The following is an 8,192-nucleotide window of genomic DNA, read 5'->3' as shown; positions in this document are numbered from 1 at the left end:
AACCCAAGCCAAAGAAACGACGAACATAACCCAAGAACAAGCGTCGTGCGTCGTGAGCGGCAGGTTGCGGACCATTGTGGTGATGGCTGATGGCGCCGTGCTCGCCGTGGTGATGGTTGTCGCGCTGTCCTCACTGCCTCTAGGCTGCCCTCATGCCCGCCGTGCTCGCGGTGGTGATGCCCACCGTCCTCGGCGTGGTGATGGCTGCCGCGCCGTGCTCGTCCTGCTGCTCACCAAGGATGAGCACCACCTGTTCGATGAAATCCCTCAAAGGGGTAACCTCACCAACATCAAGAAGAGGTGATTCTATGCGAAACAAACCAGGCAACCAAACAAGCCATTTGCTAGCCAGGCTTCGACAATACAGACAACCAAACAACTAGCGATTGGCTTGCTGGGACAAGGCTAAAGCTACCTAGTCTTGGATTCTAGCGAGGCTAAAAATAGGCCATGAAACCAAACACACCCTATATAATTGGGTAAAAAAATGTTCCGTAGAAACCATCCATTGGGAACATGGTTTTATATATAGTATCTATGAAAATTAATAGATATAGAAACTACATATAGTTTCTGGCATTGGGACTGCCCTTAAGCACCCGTTACAAGCAGATAACATGCTACAGTTGTCAAAAGGAATATAAACTATGAACTAATATCATGCAAGCCTGCATTTACATACAACTGCAGGCCCATGAAATGTCAGCACTGCAACAGTACTGCACTTCGTTACAACTCTCACTAAAGGGCCGAAGGCAGCAGGCCTAATGGGACCACTGTTTTTCACACGCAAGAGTGCAAGACTGGACACCCCGTGGCAGTCGATGCCAAAATGTCACTTTCTGCTGGGGAAGAAACAGAAACAGCAAGAAAAATAAAAGAATATATTTGATCATAGTGGGATTTGAACCCACGACCTTTAGATTCGGAATCTAACGCGATATCCGCTTCGCTATACGACCATGCTTGTCTTCCACACATTTAAAAAATCTGAAATGACAAGGTATCAGAATTCACACGCTAGCTAATAGACAACTAAGGATTGGTGTCATTCAAAAGCTGAAACGAAATGTTTTGATATGCATATACTGCAAATATGGTGGCCATTAGTTATCTCACTGGAAATAAAGCACAAATGGCAGATATGAATTCCCAGTTGGCCAACAGGTTGAACTTCCGGTATGTGACTATAGTAGAGTACATAAATAATGCTACCTCGCCTCTATTTTTGGTTTTGTTATGAGTCAAACTTCTCAAACTTCGAATATGTTTATAAAAAAAAATACACAAACATCTGCAACTTCAAATATGTTTTGACAGTGCATTTATTTGGTATATTATATATGTTTATATTTTTTCTATAAACTTTAAAGTTTAAGAACTTTGACTTAGTACAAAACTAAAGTGAACTACAAATTTTGAAAAAAAAAAGGAAGTACATACACAATAAAATGATCCTAAATATGCAGCATATATAAGAGGAGACGGATTGGTCCGAGAAAGCACTTCCTCTTAACAATATGAGCGTCTCCTGCATTCAGGGTGGGAATATGCTTGATTAAATGATTATTATAAACGAGTGAACGCGACAATAAGATGTACTGGAGATAAGGTATCAATCCAATCGTGTATGTAAACAAAAGTATGAACAAGATAACCAGAATCTTACTGCAACATCCAGTGAATGCTATAAGCAGCCATACCAGTATGAGTTACAGCTTTGTTCCTCCGATGAGGGTGAGCCAGTCAACTAACAAAGGCAGGCACAAACAGACAGCATCCCGAATCACCTAGTAGTTAAAGGGAAAGATCTAATATGTCAGATATGCACTGCAAATGGGAGGTGCCAGCTTTCCTATCTGGTGAAAACAAAGTGAGGTGCAGCCGGGACCGTGCGACTAAATGTGACGTCCAATTAGCATCAGCATACTAAATCTCAGCATAAGCGAACAGGGTGACGCCCAAGTCCCAAATCCAAATCTTTTTTTTGTTTTTGAAAAAGGGCCACAAATCCCAATAGCGAAGAGAAAACTATTCAAGCAACCATGGCCACTACAGGATCTAAAGATGCCTCCTAATCTGACACTAGCGTATCTGCAGTCTGCGTCTATAAGCCCGATCTGCGGAAGGGGATCCTGTGATGGGTCGATAGATTCAACGAGCCAGGGAAGATCGGATCACGGCGAAACAGAACAGATCATTGCAGATGAGATCATTGATTGGTGTAGACGTAGGTGTAAGCCGCAGGGATGATAGGACGAGATTGGGGAGAAAAGAGAGACGAAGTCTGAAAGGATCGTACCGGTTGACCTGCAAAGCTGGCGAAGAGAAGAACGCCTAAGGCGTGCTGCTTGGGTACATGGGCTCACCCTTCACCGGTTGAGCACCGGGCCGCCGGTGCGCTTGAACATCTCGTCGATCCCGGTTGCCAGTCGCCGTTTGGGGTGAAGGAGCCGCCATCTTTGCTGGGCAGCGAAGTTGGTGCCTGCTGTCTGGTGGGACGTGGCCTGCTGTGTTATTCGGCCCCGCGGTGTCTGTCGGGTGGGGTACACCCGTTGACCCCGTCAGATTTTAACTAGATTTTTTTATTCGTACTATTACAATTTTGTAAGTTCGTATAATTCACCTATTTCAAGAACTGTCGTTATAATTTCAATACATCCTCGTCCATGCCATTTTATACGTCTTCTACGTACATGGGCCTACCGTCAGGCACATCCACGTACAGAAACGCGAACGGGCGTGAAGTCCCCGACTCCTCCGTTAGAACAGACCCGCCTGCGGTGGAGGAACGCTCGCTCGCGTTCTTCCACGACTTCCGCGGCGGAGCAACGCTCGCTGGGAACCGTCTGCTCGCGTCGGTGGGCCTCGTCACGCTCCTGTTCCCGCGCTGCTAGCGGGCATCGAGTCCACCGACGCCCTCCCGTGCCCGTCGCTGCACCTGACGTTCATGCACGCGACCGTCCTGTGCGGGCCATTGGCCGAGTTCCTGGCGTCGCTGCCGTCCCCGTCGCTCGCGCTCGTCTCCAACTTCTTCCTCGGGTTCACGTGCCGCGTCGTGGCCGACGCCAACGTCCGCCACATCGTGTTCAACGGCTTGTCCTGCTTCGCCGCGGCGATCTGCAAGGCGCTCGCCACGAGCCCGCCGGCCATCAGCCTGTTTGGTTGGCTGGTTCGTATCGTTGCTGGTTCGTGAAGAAGTATTGCTGGCTGGTTTGTGTGAGAGAAAAATACTGTTCCGACTGAAAATTTACGATCGTTTACGACAAGCCACGGTCAAACGAACAGGCTGCATGATCCAAGTGCTCGGCATGCCGGAAGCCCGGAACACGTGGTGGTTAGGGCGGAGAAGGAGGTCCCGGATGGTGTCACCAAGAGGGCCGACCCCGACAACCCGTTCACACGCTTCTTCATGGACGAAATCGATGACTCGGACGTGCGCAGCTGGGGAGTCCTCAGCAACAGCTTCGGCCGATGATAGCGGAGCAGCACCTGAACGCAAGGCACGTGGCCATGGTGGGACTTCGGCCATGTCTTTGCACTTTGCATAAGCTTATGGAAAGAGCTACAGGAGGCCTATGATCGATGACGTCGTAGGGAGGCACTCCCAGAGGTCGTGCGAGTCCGGGAAGAAGCACTCCCAGAGGTCGTGCGAGTCCGGGAAGAAGCGGGAGCCGATGGACGCCGCCGTGGCGGAGTAGTCAGACCGCGAGAGAGTCAGCACCGTGTGCCCCTGCGCCACCAATGTGCGTGTCGGCGACGAGCCCACGGGCGCGTGCTGCCTGGCCCCGCGTGAGGTGCACGAAGCCGTGGCCAAGGTTTTCATTTTCGCAAATTAAATTTATGAGGGTCACAGATAAAGAGGATAAACATGATATATCGGAAATATCGGACCAAATTTAAATAAAATTTAATTTGAATTTAAGTAAATTTAAATAAATTTAAACAAAATTTGTACGAAAAAGATAGATATTTCCTTATCGACACCTACAGATAAAGAGGATATATCGAAAATATCAGGAGATTTCAGCCGATATTGAAAACCATGGCCGTGGCTGCCGGGAGCACGTCATCGAGGGAGGCACGGTACTGCACCAGGAGGCGCTCTCTGGGCGCGGCCGCAGCGCGCCGGGGCCATGGCCTCGGCCACACCCTCGGCCATCTCGTGCAGCGGTGGATGACCTGAGGCCGCATCAGGGCGCTTCGAGGTCCGAGGCCACCGGGGAGGAGGAGGGCGGCCGCTTCGAGGTGCGTGGGCGCTCGTCGTGCTCTCCGGCTCGCCCACAGGCCACCGCGGGCGCCCATCACGTGAGTGGAGCATCGCCGCCGCTCCGCTTGTGCGTAGGCCACCGCAGGCGCTCGACGCCGCTCCGCCTCACGCTCTGTCCGTTGCAGCTAATCGCTCCGCCGCGAGCGGGATTATTCTTACAGAGGAAACGGAGACTAACGCCCATACGTGTTCCCGTAGGAATACATGTCTGCCAGTGGGCCTTGTATGCAGGATACGTAGAAAATGGCATCAACGAGGGAGCGATGAAATTATAATAGCAGTTCTCTAAATAGACGAATTATAACGACATATCTCTAAATTTTCAAAATTATAATGTTATGGATAAAAAAACTTTTAACTAACAGATTTGCTAGCGCCCAGACATCTCCTGACGGTTCCCGCACCAGGAGCGAGCGAGCGTCTAGCATGTCGAGCTCGCGAGCAAGCGCACCAGCAGTGGGTTCGCGCCGCCTCGGGCGTCGCCCACGTCTGACCGAACATCGCCCGCATCACCAGCCGCTTTCCACCCGAATCTATGTACACCCGATCTACTTTTGAAACATTCAAATACAACAGTTGCAACATATAAAAGACGACAGTTGAAACACTTGAAACAAACGTCTGTGACACTTGCGAAAATGCCTGAAAAACATTTAAAAAATATTGCAAACAAATGCAATATCCAAATGAAAAACACTTGCAAACATAAAAATGAAACATCTAAAAATACGAAACATATGCTTGCAGCATGCATGTATATGCAACATTCAGATCTACTTTTACAATATCTAGATAAAACACTTGCAATATATATCTATAATAGTTGAAACATTTAGAACATACACTAACATACGTGTATAGTCATTATAACATGTGCGACATGTCAATCTACTTTTACAACATCAATATACAACACATGCAACATACCTCTAAAACACTTGAAACATACCCTTGCAACATGCGGTTTTCACCCTTTTTTCTTCCGTACGACGCAACACAGAGCGGGGGAACGGTCGATTTCAAAAGTCTGCATCCTGGCCACCGTCATCGTAGCCGCTGCCAGTAAATGCTCTAGTTTGGTTTTGGTGAATTGATGAAACCCTAAGTGCTAACCTAGTTTATCAAGTGATCATGAGATAGGTAGCACATTCCAAGTGGTGAAGCAAATGAAGATCATGACATGATGATGGTAATGCCATGGTGATGATCTAGTGTTTGGACTTGAAAAGAAGAAAAAGAAAAACAAAAGGCTCAACGCAAAGGTATAAATGGTAGGAGCTATTTTATTTTGATGATCAAGACACTTAGAGAGTGTGATCACATTTAGGTTTGATAGCCATACTATTAAAAGGGGTGAAACTCGTATCGAAATACAGTTATCAAAGTGCCACTAGATGCTCTAACTCATTGCATATGCATTTAGGATCTAGTGGAGTACTAACACCCTTGAAAATATTTGTGAAAATATGCTAACACATGTGCACAAGGTGATACACTTGGTGGTTGGCACATTTGAGCAAGGGTTAAGAACTTCACCGGTGGAATGTCTGCCCATAGAGTGCGAACAGTCTGACGATGCCACCGGCACCCTAGATAGAAAAGACGAAGGTCACTGTAAGTGACCGGACGCTGCTCTCTGAAGGACCGACGCGTCTGGTCAGTAGCAGCAGAAGAAGCATAGCGTCGATCATCGACCGGACGCTGGCGCTGAAATGACTGGATGCTGACTAGCTACGTCTGGTCACACTAACATGGTCATGCATAGGGGAGTCGTCGTGTGACCGGACGCTGGGTGAGTCCGATCAAGCATGACCAGGCATGCCCGGTCATGAAAGTTGTCTCTGGATGCTTACTGGAAATGACCGGACACTAGGGTTCAGCGTCTGGTCACTTTGAGCTGCAGCGTCCGGTCGTCATATGACCGTTGAGATCGGGCGTTCAATAATTGAAGAGAGGGACATGTGGCACGCATCACATGACCGGACGCTGAGGTCCAGCATCCGATCACCCCGTGTTGTGCCCAGTGAAGGGGTACAACGGCTATATTTCATGGGGCTTCTATTTAAGCCCCATGGCCAGCTCAAGCTCACTCTCTTGGCTATTTGCATTGACATAGCAACCTTGTGAGCTTAACCAAAGCCCTCTCACTCATCTCCATCATTGATTCATCATCTTTCTAGGATTGAGAGAGAATCTAAGTGCATTGCTTGAGTGTTTGCATCTAGAAGCACTTGGTATTCGTGTTTCACTGCGGGATTCACTTGTTACTCTTGATGGTTGCCGCCACCTAGATGGCTTGGAGCAGTAAGGATCATCGAGCAGAGGCTGGTGATTGTCTCCGGCTCCGATCATGGTGATTGTGAGGGGTTCTTGACCTTTCCCCGGTGGAGAGCCAAAAGGTACTCTAGTGGATTGCTCGTGGCTTATGTGATCCTCATCTTGTGTTGGTTGTGCAGCACCCTATTGAGGGTTTGGCGTGTGAAGCCAATTAGTGCATGAACCTCTAAGTGAGTGAATCGCCACAACGAGGAGTAGCTTGCCGGCTAGCAAGTGAACCTCGATAAAAAATCATTATATTCATCATTTGATTCCGAGATGATTGGTCTTTATTGGTATTCATTCTTGTGATTGATTGGCCTCTTTCCTGACACGGCGGTATAAACAAATTGCTCACTCTCTTTACTTTACCGCAAACTAGTTATCAAGCTCTTTAGTGTAGCTAGTTGTGAGAGCTTGTTAGTTTAGTTAGTGTGGCTCTTTAACTAGCTTTTGAGAGCACACTAACTTAGTGTAGTGACATAGTTTTTGTGTGGATAGAAACTACATAAGCTAGAATTGTGGTAGGTGGCATGCTATTTTAGTAGGCTAGCGCAACACTTGCTTCACCTCATAATTATCTAACCGGTTTGTTAAGTGTTGTTATAGAAATTTTTAATAGGCTATTCACCCCCCCTCTAGCCATTAGGACCTTTCAAGTGGTATTGGAGCCGAGGTCACCGTAATTTGAAGCTTAACAACCTTCGGTGTAAAAATAGCTCAAATCAACAACACCAAGAAGCCACCCTAATTTGATGGCACAAATTATTCATATTGGAAATCAAAGATGACCACACATATCAAGTCAATCAATAGAAAAGTGTGGAAGGTGGTAGAAACCAAAATTGAGATTGGTGATCTGTAGAATCCCACTGCGACCGAAGAAGTGCTTCTCCAAAACAATGATATTGCTCTAAGTGCCATTCATGATGCAATTGATGAGAGAACATTTGAGCAAATCAAGAATATTGAGATGGCTCATGAGGCTTGGAAGAAGTTGGAAGAATTATTTGAAGACACTCAAGCCGTAAAGGGTGCAAAGGCATACATTCTCAAAGAGAAGTTTGCAAGCTTCAAGATGAATGAGGATGAGAGTGTGCCGGAGATGTTCCATAGGCTTCAAGTGCTTGTTAATGATTTCAAAGCACTTGGAGAAGAGGTGAAGGACAAGGACATCTCTCACAAGTTCTTAAGATGCTTACCTTCAAGATTTGGCACATTGGTCACTATTCTAGTGAGGAGTGGTTTGGACACCATGACACCAAACCAAGTGTTGGAAGATATAATGACCGATAATACATATAGAGATGATAATGAGAAGGAAGAAAAGAAGGAGAAGAAAGATGAGAAGAAGAAGAGTGTGGCATTCAAAGCCACATCATCCAAGGGCAAGGCAAGTCAAGAAACATCAAGTGAAGATGATGGCTTATGGGATGATGATGATGATGAGAAGATGGCTCTCTTTGTTAAGAAATTTGGCAAGTTCATGATGAAGAAAGGGTACCGTGCTAGAAGAAAGAAATCTTCATCCAAGAACAAGGAAGAGTCAAGAAGGTGCTTCAAATGTGAAAGCAAAGATCATCTTGTTGCTCAATGTCCATACAAT

General features: G+C 46.9%; 1 long non-coding RNA gene and 1 other non-coding gene across 2 annotated transcripts; both read right to left on the bottom strand.

Annotated features, from left to right (window-relative positions):
* Positions 1 to 889: 889 nt before the first annotated feature.
* Positions 890 to 962, bottom strand: TRNAR-CCG (transfer RNA arginine (anticodon CCG)). Its single transcript has one exon. It is a non-coding gene; the product is annotated as a tRNA-Arg (tRNA).
* Positions 963 to 1,041: 79 nt separating this feature from the next.
* Positions 1,042 to 2,507, bottom strand: LOC136459376 (uncharacterized). Its single transcript, XR_010760184.1, has 3 exons — positions 2,303 to 2,507; positions 1,704 to 1,790; positions 1,042 to 1,531 (listed from the first exon to the last, which is right to left on the bottom strand). It is a non-coding gene; the product is annotated as an uncharacterized lncRNA (long non-coding RNA).
* Positions 2,508 to 8,192: the final 5,685 nt, after the last annotated feature.

The sequence above is a fragment of the Miscanthus floridulus genome, chromosome 6, assembly GCF_019320115.1.
Source record: "Miscanthus floridulus cultivar M001 chromosome 6, ASM1932011v1, whole genome shotgun sequence".
Classification (NCBI taxonomy): Eukaryota; Viridiplantae; Streptophyta; class Magnoliopsida; order Poales; family Poaceae; genus Miscanthus; species Miscanthus floridulus.
Note: the sequence above shows the minus strand (reverse complement) of the source record. Positions and strands in the feature narration are given on the sequence as shown.